This window comes from Entelurus aequoreus, linkage group LG14, assembly GCF_033978785.1.
Source record: "Entelurus aequoreus isolate RoL-2023_Sb linkage group LG14, RoL_Eaeq_v1.1, whole genome shotgun sequence".
In the NCBI taxonomy this organism is placed as follows: Eukaryota; Metazoa; Chordata; class Actinopteri; order Syngnathiformes; family Syngnathidae; genus Entelurus; species Entelurus aequoreus.
Genome location: NC_084744.1, coordinates 14,230,061 through 14,246,119, shown reverse-complemented (window position 1 = coordinate 14,246,119; position 16,059 = coordinate 14,230,061). Strand labels below are relative to the sequence as shown.

Here is a 16,059-nt window from a genome sequence, read left to right as displayed (position 1 = left end):
AGGTGAGCTTTGTTGATTTTATTGATTTGCTGCAGTGCTAATCAGGCATATTTGGTCAATCCATGACTGCAAGTTAAAATGCAGCTAACATGCTATTTAGGCTAGCTGTATGTGCATATTGCATCATTATGCCTCGTCTGTAGGTATATTTGAGCTCATTTAATTCCCTTTACTTATGTCCTCTCCGTATTAAATTTATATTTGCATTTCTCATGACACATTATCTGTATGTAATCTTGACTGCATTTCCGGTAGTTGTTTGCAGTGTTGGGACTAACGCGGTAAATAGTAATCTAACGCGTTATTTTTTATATTCAGTAACTCAGTTACCGTTACTACATGATGCGTTACTGCGTTATTTTACGTTATTTTTTATGTAGTATCGGCTAGAAACTGAGAAGATCTGAGTGTGTTTTATTGCAGCGCTGCGGAAGAGCCGTCAAGAAAGAGGCACGCCGCACGCTGTCTGTGTGTATGTGTGTGTGTGTGTGGGATGGGGCATGTCTGTGTTTACTAACAAGACATCATGGCGAAGCCCGAAGCCGAGTTTCTTAACATGGAGATATTCTCAATACTTTTCTTTTGTCGACCACAAAGAAAAGAACATTTTAGTTGAATGTAAGTTGTGTCTTGGATCAAAGATCCTATCCTAGCAATTCAAATCTGCTGAAACAGCTACAAAAGCAACATGCTTCGACGAAGCTAGTAAAGAGAGACACACTTCACCTGCTAAGCAACAGCGGCTGGATTTTAACAAGGCACTGCGCACTGAAGGTACACACACACTGTCAATTCTCTTGTATACTGTTGCTCTTTCTTTCTAGACTTCTCGAGTGTTTGATTATCACATCACTCTAAATGTATAGACTATAAAGTTCACAAACATAAAGAGGGATGCTAGTGGGCCAGGCCAATCTTTCCTTATCTCTAAACTAAAACTGGAGAAATGTGTAGAGTGTTCTGGGCTTCAGACATGATTTTATTTCAGAGTTCCTTGAGATAAAAAACGCCTGGTTAGGTTTTGTGTATGTAGTGTGTGCCTTCCTTGGTTTACAGCTATGTTGTTATTATACTGTTTGTTACTTAGGCATGTTATGTTGCAGCTATTTCAAATAGTTTTGTCAATTTGTTCTGGCCTGAAACAAATCGGCCCTTTGAAACATATCTTTGTCTTTGTGTGTTGTATGTAGACCACATGGCTTAGCAGAGTTCAGTGACGAAAATGCATGTCAAGTTGATCAACAGATTGTATTATTCTCCAGTGCAATAACAGTACTGAAATGAAGGCTAAAAGGGCATTAAATGGGGTCTTAAAAAAATAAAAAAATTATATAAGTAACTAAAGTTACTTTTCACAGTAACGCATTACTTTTTGATTTAAGTAACTGGGTTACTTTTTTGATAAAGTAACTAGTAACTGTAACTAGTTACTGGTTTTCAGTAACTAAACCAACACTGGCTGTTTGTGTTGTTCCAGACCACAACAAATTATACCCAGCTTGTTTCAAATCCATTAGAAGACAGCCTGCCGTTTCCTCAAACTTGGACACACACATCTATACCTTTGGCCATTCTGAGCCAGTCATTTCCAGAAGTTATCTCACCCTGTGAGAAGCCTCCATTTTACTAATGATTTCCAATGTTGCAAAAATGTGTAGAATGACAATTAAAATACAACATTTCTGTCAACTAAGATTTGTGTCAGCCTTTGATAGTAGGCTTACATAGCTAATATAGACACATCATGTGTTGTCTTCATTATAACACTTAAATAAGACTTTTAAAGTAATTTTGATAGTAGGCTATTACAGGTAATATAGACACTTACATCATATGTTGTCTTCATTATAACACTTATATAAGACTTTAAGTCATTTTGATAGTATCAATCAATCAATGTTTATTTATATAGCCCTAAATCACAAGTGTCTCAAAGGGCTGTACAAGCCACAACGACATCCTCGGTACAGAGCCCACATACGGGCAAGGTAGTAGGCTAATATAGACACTTACATCATGTATTGCAGGCCTGGGCAATTATTTTGACTCAGGGGCCACATTTAGAGAAAAAAATGTGTCTGGGGGCCGGTATATCTATTTTAGGGACACTAATACAAAACTTCACAATAATGTCTGATTGAATGCTAAAAACGTTATGACAGACCGCCTTAAAAAACATAATGGAATTTTACAGTTTTCTATGAACGATAAAACATTGAATATTGACAAAATATAAATGTCACACTCCCTTTCGATCGACATGTTTTACAATCAAGTGAAACGCAACAAAAATGCAACAAACAGTGAAATATGAACACGAAGGGTGACCATAGTAACTAATTAGATTACCATAGTAACTGGTATATGATCCATAAGCACAGATTCCAACCATTGAAAAACTTTGTATTAGAGATGTCCGATAATATCGGCCTGCCGATATTATCAGCCGATAAATGCTTTAAAATGTAATATCGGAAATTATCCGTATCGTTTTTTTTATTATCGGTATCGTTTTTTTGTTTTTTTATTAAATCAACATAAAAAACACAAGATACACTTACAATTAGTGCACCAACCTAAAAAAAACCCCACCCCCATTTACACTCATTCACACAAAAGGGTTGTTTCTTTCTGTTATTAATATTCTGGTTCCTACATTATATATCAATATATATCAATACAGTCTGAAAGGGATACAGTCCGTAAGCACACATGATTGTGCGTGCTGCTGGTCCACTAATAGTACTAACCTTTAACAGTTAATTTTACTCATTTTCATTATTTACTAGTTTTTATGTAACTGTTTTTATATTGTTTTACTTACTTTTTTATTCAAAAAAATGTTTTTAATTTATTTATCTTATTTTATAATTTAAAAAAAAAAAGGACCTTATCTTCACCATACCTGATTGTCCAAATTAGGCATAATAATGTGTTAATTCCACGACTGTATATATCGGTATCAGTTGATATCGGTATCAGTAATTAAGAGTTGGACAATATCGGAATATCGGATATCAGCAAAAAGCCATTATTGGACATCCCTACTTTGTATAGTTCAAGACTTACGGTCATTAGAAAACATCACTGCACATCATAATGGCAGCTACAGTTTCCATCTTAAAGATCTAAAAAAATTATTTGGGAATGTCCAGCGGGCCAGACTGAAAAGCTTAACGGGCCGCATGTGGCCCCCGGGCCTTAATTTGCCCAGGTCTGATGTATTGCCTTCATTATAACACTTATATAAGGCTTTACATTTTTTGCAGCTCCAGACAGATTTAGTTTTTTTATTTTTGGTCCAATATGGCTCTTTCAACATTTTGGGTGGCCGACCCCTGGTCCAGAACTATGAAATAAGTGCCAATGATGTCATCTTTAGCGGGCTCTTTGATCGTGTACCATCCTGCTCATTACAGCTTATATTCGTAATATTATTCACATCATAAACTCCCCCACTTTTATCCATAGAAGTTTGACAAAGCCCAGTGGGTGGTCGCCTCTTCATTCACTTTTTGCCCTAGGAGTCTTGAATCCATTTGGCAAATTGCACACTACTGGTCGGAAGGCTCGTGACAGAGGAAAGTCTGAAATTTGGAAGTGCAAGCTGAACTTGGCCTAATGGATAAATGGATGTCACTGGATGTAGCCATTAGCGTAAGAAGGATGTTGAAACACGGCAGACAAGGCCCAGGGTCAGACATGGCGCACAAACATCCCCATAAAGGCTCAACCATGATGAAATAACCCCCTGTCCCTTTCTCCTCGTCTCGTCAGGGCAGACATGTCTTTGTGCGATGCCATGGCGACGGTCGGCGTGTTCGGCGGAAGTGCATATCACTGTGGACCCGTCTCTCAAAAGACAAATCAGCATCTGACCGAGGGGAATCAGGAAATGAGACCTGCTGAGTACACATGCTGACACACACACATATTTGTATTAGTTACCTTCTTGAGACCTCCAAAAATGCATACCTCTTTAAGACCACCCTTTCTAGATATATAAAGATTTGTATTCACAACATTAATAATATATAAATACTATGTACGTATGAAAAAGGTGAGCTTTTAGTTATTTTTTGGAATTATTTGTTCGTAATTGGTTTTTAATCTTCATTATTTACTTCCAAGTTATTACAGTATGTCTCTATATAATTTATTTTTATTTTTTATTAAATTTGGCCAAAGGGGGCGCATTTCAATTTCTTACACACACTTGTTATTACATATGTTGGCCAGAGAGGGAGCATTTCAAATTTTTACACACACTTGTTATTTCATATGTTGACCAGAGGGGGAGCATTTAGTCAATTTGAAAAATCCCTCCTTTTTGGGACCACCCTAATTTTGATAGATTTCACCACCAGGGGTGCAAATGAGACATTCTTTATTAGATGCAATGGTTTTTCATATTGGGACCATGATTTCGGTCCTAATTTGTTCACCGGTCCTCATATGGAAGGTACTTTTCCTTGTTGGTGTCTCAAGACGTGTAGAAATACAAGAACACACACACACACATACACACACAAACGGGTTGTGAGAACCACACTAACTGTAATCAGTGTCAAACAATTGACCATTAAAATAGAACTTAAGGCCAACATGGTACGGTATAAAAAAAAAATATATATATTAATTTGTTATTTGTTTGAATTACAAGCGGTAGAAAGGGATGGCTGGATGGATTATATCCTTATATTGTGGTTGTAAATTTCAGTACACTGCATTATAATTAGAGATGTCCGATAATATTGGCCTGCCGATATTATCGGCCGATAAATGCTTTAAAATGTAACTTAGGAAATTATCGGTATCGTTTTTTTTTCATTATCGGTATCGTTTTTTGTTTTTTTTTAAATTAAATCAATATAAAAAACACAAGATACACTTACAATTAGTACACTAACCCAAAAAACCTCCCTCCCCCATTTACACTCATTTACACAAAAGGGTTGTTTCTTTCTGTTATTAATATTCTGGTTCCTACATTATATATCAATATATATCAATACAGTCTGCAAGGGATACAGTCCGTAAGCACACATGATTGTGTGTGCTGCTGGTCCACTAATAGTACTAACCTTTAACAGTTAATTTTACTCATTTTCATTAATTACTAGTTTCTATGTAACTGTTTTTATATTGTTTTACTTTCTTTTTTATTCAAGAAAATGTTTTTAATTTATTTCTTATTTACATTTTTTTTATTTTTTTTTAAAAGGACCTTATCTTCACCATACCTGGTTGTCCAAATTAGGCATAATAATGTGTTGATTCCACGACAGTATATATCGGTATTGGTTGATTTCGGTATCGGTAATTAAGAGTTGGACAATATTGGACTATCGGATATCGTCAAAAAGCCATTATCGGACATCCCTAATTATAATGACATATGTTCCTAATATTTTGACCCTCTCATCTCACGGATGATTGGATAATATATTCAAACCACGCAATAACAAAAAACTCACAAAAAATGTGTGTTTTTTAAGCTCAAAACGATGTTATTATTTCACAGCACAAGCTACCGTATATCAGGTCGATCAATTAAAGGCTGTCACTGTCGCAAAAATGTCACGTGACATCATTTTACAGCAGGTGAATGACATCAGGTCGAAATGACACTTCATATTCGAATCACGTCACGGCGCTCGATCGAAAGGCGGAATTCCAACCACTGGTGAGTGTTTGCGGTATATTTTATTCGTAATTCGGCAAATTTCACGGCACGAATGCTCGTTTGTGTGTCGAATTGATCGTTGAAAGTACCGAGGCTATCGTGGATGTTTGCGCACACGCAGCTGTCAAGTTACGCCTCAACGTGTTAGTTTAATAATGCATTAACATCTTTTAAAAAAAAATGTCATTTATGTAGTAAGATATCACTTATGTATGTAATTATGTTTCAAATTCACTTGTTTTGGTACTTTGGCGTATAGTCTTACATTTTTAACAGTAAAAAATGGTTATTGCGGGTTAAGTGTATAGTTTACATTTAAGCCATACGCATGCGCAACCAACATATTACAATACAATGTGTTCAGATCAGAATACAATAGACAAGAACACAACAAGTCTAAAAAGGTGTAGGAATAAGGCAAGCTTATTTAATCCAACACCTGACCAATATTAAATGTTTGATATATCAGGCACTGTTCTCTAACATTTGCTTTATGTACAGCATGTGCTTATACCACACCTGGGCAAATTAAGGCCCGGGGGCCACATGCGGCCCGTTAAGCTTTTCAGTCTGGCCCGCTGGACATTCCCAAATAATTTTTTTAGATCTTTAAGATGGAAACTGTAGCTGCCATTATGATGTGCAGTGATGTTTTCTAATGACCGTAAGTCTTGAACTATACAAAGTAGGGATGTCCAATAATGGCTTTTTGCTGATATCCGATATTCCGATATTGTCCAACTCTTAATTACTGATACCAATATCAACTGATACCGATATATACAGTCGTGCAATTAACACATTATTATGCCTTTATAAAATAAGATAAATAAATTAAAAACATTTTCTTGAATAAAAAAGTAAGTAAAACAATATAAAAACAGTTACATAAAAACTAATAATTAATGAAAAAGAGTAAAATTAACTGTTAAAGGTTAGTACTATTAGTGGACCAGCAGCACGCACAATCATGTGTGCTTACGGACTGTATCCCTTTCAGACTGTATTGATATATATTGATATATAATGCAGGAACCAGAATATTAATAACAGAAAGAAACAACCCTTTTGTGTGAATGAGTGTAAATGGGGGAGGGAGGTTTTTTGGGTTGGTGCACTAATTGTAAGTGTATCTTGTGTTTTTTATGTTGATTTAATACAAAAACAAAAAAACGATACCGATAATAAAAAAAACGATACGGATAATTTCCGATATTACATTTTAAAGCATTTATCGGCTGATAATATCGGCAGGCCGATATTATCGGACATCTCTAATACAAAGTTTTTCAATGGTTGGAATCTGCGCTTATGGATGATATACCAGTTACTATGGTAATCTAATTAGTTACTATGGTCACCCTTCGTGTTCATATTTCACTGTTTGTTGCATTTTTGTTGCGTTTCACTTGATTGTAAAACATGTCGATCGAAAGGGAGTGTGACATTTATATTTTGTCAATATTCAATGTTTTATCGTTCATAGAAAACTGTAAAATTCCATTATGTTTTTTAAGGCGGTCTGTCATAACGTTTTTAGCATTCAATCAGACATTATTGTGAAGTTTTGTATTAGTGTCCCTAAAATAGATATACCGGCCCCCAGACACATTTTTTTCTGTAAATGTGGCCCCTGAGTCAAAATAATTGCCCAGGCCTGGCTTATACTGTTCCTTAAACTAAATACTTATTTGTATATTATTTATGATCCTCACTAATTACATTCTATAGTTTGAGTTCACATACAGATACATTGAATGCCTTTAATGTCGTGCGTACATACAGATGTTTTAAACATTATGTTTATTCCTGACTTTAAACAACCCATCAAACATACAACAAAAAAAAGCACACATCAGCGTTGTCTTACAGCCGTGCAGCAAGTGCAAACTTACTTCCTAGCGCGGGGGTCAGCAACCCGCGGCTCTAGAGCCGCATGCGTTTGAATATATTTCCTGTAGGAGAACGAACATGACACAAACATGCCTAATTGTTATAAATCCCACTGTTTATGTTATACATGCTTCACTTATGACAGTATTTGGCAAGCACCCTTTTGTTCTACTAATTTCAGCAATCCTTGAACTCATCGTAGTTTGTTTACATGTACAACTTTCTCCTATGCTGCCACAGAAAGACGTGTTTTATGCCACTCTTTCTTTGTCTCATTTTGTCCACCAAACGTTTTATGCTGTGCGTGAATGCACAAAGGTGAGCTTTGTTGATTTTATTGATTTGCTGGAGTGCTGAGAGGCATGTTTGGTCAATCCAAGACTGCAAGCTGATCGATGCTAACATGCTATTTAGGCTAGCTGTATGTACATATTGCTTCATTATGCCTCGTTTGTAGGTATATTTGAGCTCATTTAATTCCCTTTACTTATGACCTCTGTGTATTTAATTTGTATTTGCATGTCTCATGACACATTATCTGTATGTACTATTGGCTGCATGTCTGATAGTTGTTTGTGTGCCATGTTGTTCCAGACCACAGCAAACGTTACCCAGCTTGCAAAGATTGTAATAAATCTATTAGAAGAAGACAGCCTGCCATTTCCTTAAACTTGGACACACACATCTATACCTTTGGCCATTCTGAGCCAGTCATTTCCAGAAGTTATCTCATCCTGTGAGAAGCCTCCATTTTACTAATGATTTCCCAAAGTTGCAAAACTGTGTAGAATGAGAATTAAAATACAACATTTCTGTCAACGAAGATTTGCGTCAGCGTTTGATAGTAGGCTAATTTAGCTAATATAGACACTTACATCATGTGTTGTCTTCATTATAACACTTATGTAAGGCTTTTAATTTTTTGCGGATCCAGACAGATTTTTGTTTTGTATTTTTGGTCCAATACGGCTCTTTGAACATTTTGGGTTGCCGACCCCTGTCCCAGTGTCACGGTTAGCTGAATCGTTTCTCGTCCAACCCTCTCTAAACGCCGATCACCGGCTTTGAGTAGGGCTCCGCCATCTGCGATGGAGGCGTTTTGTGTGAGTAAGCACATGTAAAATGTCAATTATTGAATAACAGGGCACTTCATATGACATTTTTCTGCTAACATGTTTATAGCGCCTTCCTGCTCCGTCACTGATAAGAATAGGATGGCCAGTTTCCCTTGAAATTTTCAATGTCCCCCGTGGTGATCTGCGTTAGAACTGGCCTGGTAAGTAGTTGTACTGGGTTTGAATCACGGCTTGCGATGTGTCAGGAGGATATGCAAATTTATATTTTAGTTATGTTAATACTTTTTTATTTTGCACTAAAAAACTTTTTTTTTTTTTTTAAACAATTTATTTCCATTTTCTGTTTTGGTGCAAAACATGCATCAAAATGTATTAAAGTTGATTTTAAAGTATAAAAAAAACTATTTAGCCAGGCTTGGCCGTGGTAAAATGAATCTGCAGCGGAATTATTGAAGGAAATGCGGTACTCAAGTGGCTTTAAAGCCAATGCCTTACTACACATCGACCCGTATTTAGGGATTACTTTGATCTGCTGCCCTCAGCCCAAGGTAATCACGCTGATCCAGGGCTCTGCAGCCGAACTGGCAGCATCAATGCTCAGATTTATCATTTAAGGACAATCCTGAGGATTTATTCCAGAAACAAAAACGGGGTGACCCAGGCCATTTGCTTTTTGAGAGCTTAAGACAACACTAATTAATATTATTTGGAGGGTCACTGTCGTCAACTGACCAAAGTCTGTTTGTATCATCTCAGAAATAGTTCTAAAGTGAGAAATTTGCTGTCAAAATTGGATCTGGAAATGATCATTCACGTGTTCATTTCATCTCGTATTGACTATTGCAACTCTCTTTTCACTCTTTTCAACAAGTCAACGTTAAAGAGACTTCGGACAGTACAAAATGCAGCTGCCAGACTCTTGACCGGTGCACCCAGAACAGCCCATATTACCCCCATTTTATCCAGTCTTCATTGTCTTCCAGTTAAATTTTGCATTGAGTTTAAAATTTTAGTCCTGACATTCAGTGCATTGCATGGTGGGGCCCCTCAGTACATCCCTGACTTGCTGTGTCCCTACTCTTCAGGGCGCAGCCTCCGGTCTTCAGGCCAGGATCTTCTAAAGATCCCCAAAACTTGTATTAAAACCCGTGGAGACCTGGCTTTCTAGGCTATTGCTCCAGACTCTGGAACAATTTGCACCAGTCCCTCCGTGATCTTGACTGTGTTGAAACTTTGAAGAAACATTTGAAAACGTATCTTTTTAGGAAAGCTTTTAGTTAATGCACCTTTTAACTGTCAATTTTAATCCACTTTGTATCCTTTTTATGATGTTGCCCCTGTTGTTTTAATTGAATTGTTGTTTTACTTCACCTATGTTTTGTACAGCGCTTTGTGATTTTATCTGTGAAAAGCGCTTTATAAATAAAATGTACTCTCTTACTTACTTGCTTATTCTAGATCTGAGAAGCAGAGTGAGAGCTTATATTCAGTTTTTTTTAACAAGGTCTGTCGGAATAATATAAGCTGATCTATAATTTAAACGCTTGAGCCTCGTCCTGAAATGCAATCATGATGAAGCCGTAAGGACATAAAAAACAGATTGAAAAGTTCAGCTCTGGTCTTATATGTTAACATTTTAGCCTTTTCCATTAGCTAAATGAGGGCCCTTGTTTTTGTTATTTCCTGCAGGTGAAAGCTTTGCCAGACAGCATACTTACTTCAGGGTTGAGTGAGTATTTTTTTTGTAAATATCGACGGCATTTCATGCCATGCCCTCCAACTCTTACCTTACACAGAAAAACAACAACAACTTACTTACTTTTTATGTGCTTTTTAAGTGAAGTCCCACTCCCAACGGCCATGCACAGAAACATGCAGCAGTCCACGTGATTTATGATGAGAAAACGTCACAACTTAAATAACATTTGAACTATTAGCTGGATTGCTCGCATTCTTTTCCACCCTGGTCACTTAGCAGTTGTTGCTTGGCAGACTTCACAGGCAGATACCGACAAACAAGGAATTACCGTGTTGACACAAATATAAGATAAGTGTGATCAGTGAAATAACTAATACTGTAGATTGTAATAAAAAAAAAAATCAAATTTCGGAGCTGCTTGGCAGTATTTTTTGATTCTGCTTCAGCATTAACTTCAAATTAGCAACACTTCTCTCTCACCACATAGCGCTTCAAATGTAGCAGCTTCACTACATCACAGATTTTTAAAAGCATATTCTACATATTTTTGTCCTAAATTAAATCTTGTTTATTTCTTATATGTATTACAGTTCAGTGTTGGTCTTATTTTCTATTATTATGTTGTGGCGATTAATACAAATATTCCATCCATCCATCCATTTACTACTGCTTGTCCCGTTCGGGGTCGCGGGGGGGGGGGGGGGGGGTGGGGGTGCTGGAGCCTATCTCAGCTGCATTCGGGCAGAAGGCGGGGTACACCCTGGACAAGTCGCCACCTCATCACAGGGCCAACACAGACAGACAGACAACATTCACACTCACATTCACACACTAGGGCCAATTTAGTGTTGTCAATCAACCTATATTCAATAAGCAATATTTCCCTTTCTGGGTTAAAGGCCTACTGAAATGAATTTTTTTTATTTAAACGGGGATAGCAGATCTATTGTATGTGTCATACTTGATCATTTCGCGATATTGCCATATTTTTGCTGAAAGGATTTAGTATAGAACAACGACGATAAAGATTGCAACTTTTGGTATCTGATAAAAAAAAGGCTTGCCCCTACCGGAAGTAGCGTGACGTAGTCAGTTGAACATATACGCAAAGTTCCCTATTGTTTACAATGATGGCCGCATGAAGTGAGAGAGATTCGGACCGAGAAAGCGACAATTTCCCCATTCATTTGAGCGAGGATGAAAGATTTGTGGATGAGTAAAGTGCAAGTGAAGGACTAGTGGGGAGTTGAAGCTATTCAGATAGGGAAGATGCTGTGAGAGCCGGGGGTGACCTGATATTCAGCTGGGAATGACTACAACAGTAAATAAACACAAGACATATATATACTCTATTAGCCACAACACAACCAGGCTTATATTTAATATGCCACAAATTAATCCTGCATAAAAACACCTGCGTGTTTGTTACGCTAGCTCCTAGCTCCTCTGCTAGCTCCTAGCTCCTATGCTAGCTCCTAGCTCCATAGAACACGCCAATACAATTCAAACACCTGATCAACACACACAATCACTCAGCCCAAAAGACCGTTCACCTAACCCAAGGTTCATAAAGCTTATATATTTTAAAAAAGTTACGTACATACGCAAAAAAAAGTTGCGCACATACGGTCAAGCGATCAAATGTTTAGAAGCCAAAGCTGCATACTCACAGTAGCACGTCTGCGTCTTTGTCATCCAAATCAAAGTAATCCTGGTAAGAGTCTGTGTTGTCCCAGTTCTCTACAGGCGTCTGTGTATCAAAGTCAAAAGTCCTCCTGGTTAGAGTCTCTGTTATCCGAGTTCTTCCATCTTGACTGCATCTTTCGGGAATGTAAACAAAGAAGCGCCGGCTGTGTACTGTTGTTGCTGACTACGTTCGAAAAATACGTCCATTTCGCACCGACAACTTTCTTCTTTGCTTGCTCAGCTTCCTTCTCCATAATGCAATGAACATGATTGCAACAGATTCACGAACACAGATGTCCAGAATACTGTGGAATTATGAAATGAAAACAGAGCTTTTTCGTATTGGCTTCAATGTGGAAGGCATACCCATGTTCGCCGGTCTACGTCACACGCATACGTCATCCTCAGAGGTGTTTCGAACCGGAAGTTTAGCGGCAAATTTAAAATGTCACTTTATAAGTTAACCCGGCCGTATTGGCATGTGTTGCAATGTTAAGATTTCATCATTGATATATAAACTATCAGACTGCGTGGTCGGTAGTAGTGGGTTTCAGTAGGCCTTTAAGTGTTGACGCACACTATATCTTCAACATCATCAGCCCCACATGACATTGGTGAGCCTTTGGCGTGATTTATGTAAAATGACAAGGCGGCACATGCAATGCTAACAACACGGCTAATGCGACTGTCAAGTTGACCAACTTTTGGCAGAACAATTTACGCTCGTGGTTTAAGCACATGGAACCCGGTTGTAGCTTGGAGGAATTCAGGCATGTGAAATGTCTGCGAAACGCAGAAATCCGCGTTTTTTAACATTCATTTTTCGTCAAAATATCACTTGCGCATTTTTTTTATGAAATACTGTAGCGTGTAAAGACGGGAGTTGGAGGAGTGTCAGAAGATGGACCTAATGGTTTCTGACTTTGTTTTCTTTTTTGCAATTGAGCAGTTCTGTACATCCGTGGCTTCTCAGCGCAACAACACACACCGGAAATGTGTCCCGCGAAAACTCGTCCGACCGGAACTCTCTAACAATAACAAAAGTTCCGTGGGTGAATTATGTAAGCTCACTAAAATATAAAAAATAGGATCTAAACCAAATTTGTCGAACGCTCACTTGAGCTGCAGATACTCGCTGTTCCTCTGGCCTAAACGCCACACTGAATTGCTCCTCGAGTGTTTTCAAAGCTTGCTAGTTAGCATCATCTAGCCTGCGTTCACCTTCCGAGCCACAACGTTGACGGCTTTCTACTTTGCTGCTAATCATATTTGGATGGTTACAATCCGAACATTGTTATTTCCGAAGCAGTTGTAGTTTTAGAGTATTTATAAGTAGCCAGCGAGAAGGTATATTTCTGACGTGACTGATGTAAACAGAGGTCACAACACCGGAAGCATATTACCCAAGGGAGTGTGGCTATAGGATAGAGTTGCCAAATTGAAAATGTTTTCTGAGTTCTTTGCATGCATGTTATAGAATTGTACATGACGTTTTCAACGATAATAATGTGAGTAAATTATTTACTAAAAAAACCAAAAAAAAATCTGTGGTACCTTTCATGGGATGTGTGTCTAAAAGACAGCCAAAAGAGGTTGGTAGATGAGAATAGATCGAAAGGTAAAAAATTGTGTAGAAATGCACCCAATTGCAAGAAATGTAGTCTTGATTTAGAAAATTAGCTTTTAGGGCTTATAAAAAAGTGCCTATAAAAATGTTCCTCTTTTGTTCTCAAAGGGTGCTCACATGCCTAGGATTTACTTAGGGTGTGACAAAGTATTCCCACGTCGTGGCCAGGCGACGGCCATAGCAATGACACCTGTAGAATTCTCCAAGTGACTGCTGTGTTCTACTGTAGAATACAATTATGGCTCAACTCAATTGTCAAATGTTGGTTTAACTAATGTTAATATACCAAATACACCACAGGCTGTAAATAGACGCAGCACCTGCACTTTTGAGTTCACACCTGTATCAATATCCGAGGTAAACAGTGCACTAAAGAGCCTGGACACAACTAAAGCAGCAGGACCTGACCAAATTGAACCCTTTTTCTTAAAATTGGCTGCTGATTTTGTTGCTGAGCCTCTCTCGCATATTTTTAACCTAAGTCTAACAAGTAAAAGCATTCCAAAAATCTGGAAATCGGCCTTTGTTCTTCCCCTGCTAAAAGGGGGTGAACCCACAAATATAAATAATTACAGACCAATTTCTAAATTATGCATTTTAGCAAAATTGTTTGAGAAGATCATCAGTAACCAGCTAGAGGATTTTTTAGAATCAAACAATATTTTATCTCCATTTCAATCTGGTTTTAGAAAACAGCATAGCACTATTACAGCTGCTCTTAAGGTCTTCAATGATTTAATCGAGGCTGTAGACGGCAAGAAATATTGTGTCGCCCTATTTATTGATTTGTCAAAAGCATTTGACACAGTAGACCACAGTCTGTTAATTCAAGCCCTTCATCACGTTGGATTATCTAAAAATGCAGCTGCTTGGTTCACAGACTATCTCTCCAGCAGAACACAACGTGTACAGGTGGCTGGGACCACCTCTTCATTACTGGACATTACCAAAGGCGTTCCACAAGGCTCAGTGCTGGGGCCCATTTTATTTTCTATCTACATAAATAATCTTTGTAATAATTTGTCAAATGCAATGTACCATTTTTATGCAGACGACACCATTATTTATTGCTGTTCAACCTCCATCACTCAGGCTTTTGAGTTTTTACAAGCTGCTTTTGATGTCATCCAGGCTCGCTTATTTGATCTTAAATTGGTTTTAAATACAGTTAAAAGCAAGGTAATGGTTTTCTCTCATTCAAGGGTGCTACTGGAAAATATTCCAAATATTGTAACATCAAATGGAAACCCTATAGAGCAGGTCTTAAATTACAAGTACTTGGGTTTTACTCTTGATCAGGAGCTTTCATTTAAAGCCCATATCAACAACTTGGTCTCTAAGCTTAGGGTAAAGCTTGGTTTCTTTTTTAGAAATAAAAACTGCTTCTCTCTTAAAGTCAGAAAGAAATTGGTGACAGCAACTATCTTGCCTGTAATTGATTATGGAGACGTGCTTTATTTTAGTGCTTCATCTAAATGCCTCCAGTCCTTGGACACTGTTTTTCATTCAGCACTAAGATTTGTTACTGGCTGTCGTAGTCTCACCCACCATTGTCAACTGTATATGAAGTCAGACTTATCTTCATTGAGTGCACGCAGATACACACATTGGCTGACTTTAATTTATAAGGCTCTTTTAGGTTTAATACCTCCATACTTGTGTACTCTGTTACAAAGAAAAAGCAGCTCTTACGCATTACGTTCTAACAATTTGTATGTTTTAACTGTTCCTCATGTACGGACTGAATTTGGCAAAAGAGCTTTTGGCATTGCTGCCCCTATGGCATGGAATGAATTGCAGACGAAACTGAAACTTACAGAACTACTTCCATTTGGAGCCTTCCGTTCTGTCCTGAGGGACAAACAGCGAGAGACGTTTGCACAGTGCCTGTGTTTTTAAAGATGTAAATCTCTGTTGTTTTACAGTTCTCTTATGTATTTTAAAATGTATGTCTTAATGTATTTATTTTGAAACTGCTCTGTGACATGTGCTGTTGACCTCTTGGCCAGGTCACCCTTGTGAAAGAGATCTTGATCTCAATGGGTTTTCTTATCTGGTTAAATAAAGGTTCTAATGGCTCCTATATTGGGTGAAATAAATATAAAGGTGACTATATGGGTCTTACAGTTGTTGCTGTTCTAACTATAGAAATATTCGATGTATTAATAATAATCTTACTTCACGGAAATTCTTGTATCACCACGGTCAGTCCTGCAGCCAATTGGCCGCAATAAACGAGGGATGACTTAACTCCTACTTTTGTTGTTTGCTAACTTTTTAATGACTTTCAGACACCTTTTTCCATTGGGACTGCATTCCTTCCTGGTCAGAAGTGTGTGTGTGTGAGTGATGCAAAGAAAAGCTCTGACTCACTTGGGTGATAAGTCATTTG

The 16,059-nt window shown here is 37.7% G+C and overlaps 1 protein-coding gene across 5 annotated transcripts in view; it reads left to right on the top strand.

Moving 5' to 3' along the window:
• Positions 1-5,552: 5,552 nt before the first annotated feature.
• The window catches only part of myo16 (myosin XVI), a 375,845-nt gene continuing 365,338 nt past the window's right edge, over positions 5,553-16,059 (top strand). For 3 of the 5 annotated variants that reach the window (XM_062069026.1, XM_062069027.1, XM_062069029.1), the window contains exon 1: positions 5,553-5,686. The gene's annotated coding sequence lies outside the window, so the exon portion shown is untranslated. Of the gene's footprint in view, positions 5,687-10,344; positions 10,385-16,059 lie in introns of all 5 variants that reach the window. The other 2 variants (XM_062069028.1, XM_062069030.1) reach the window with 2 other exon arrangements.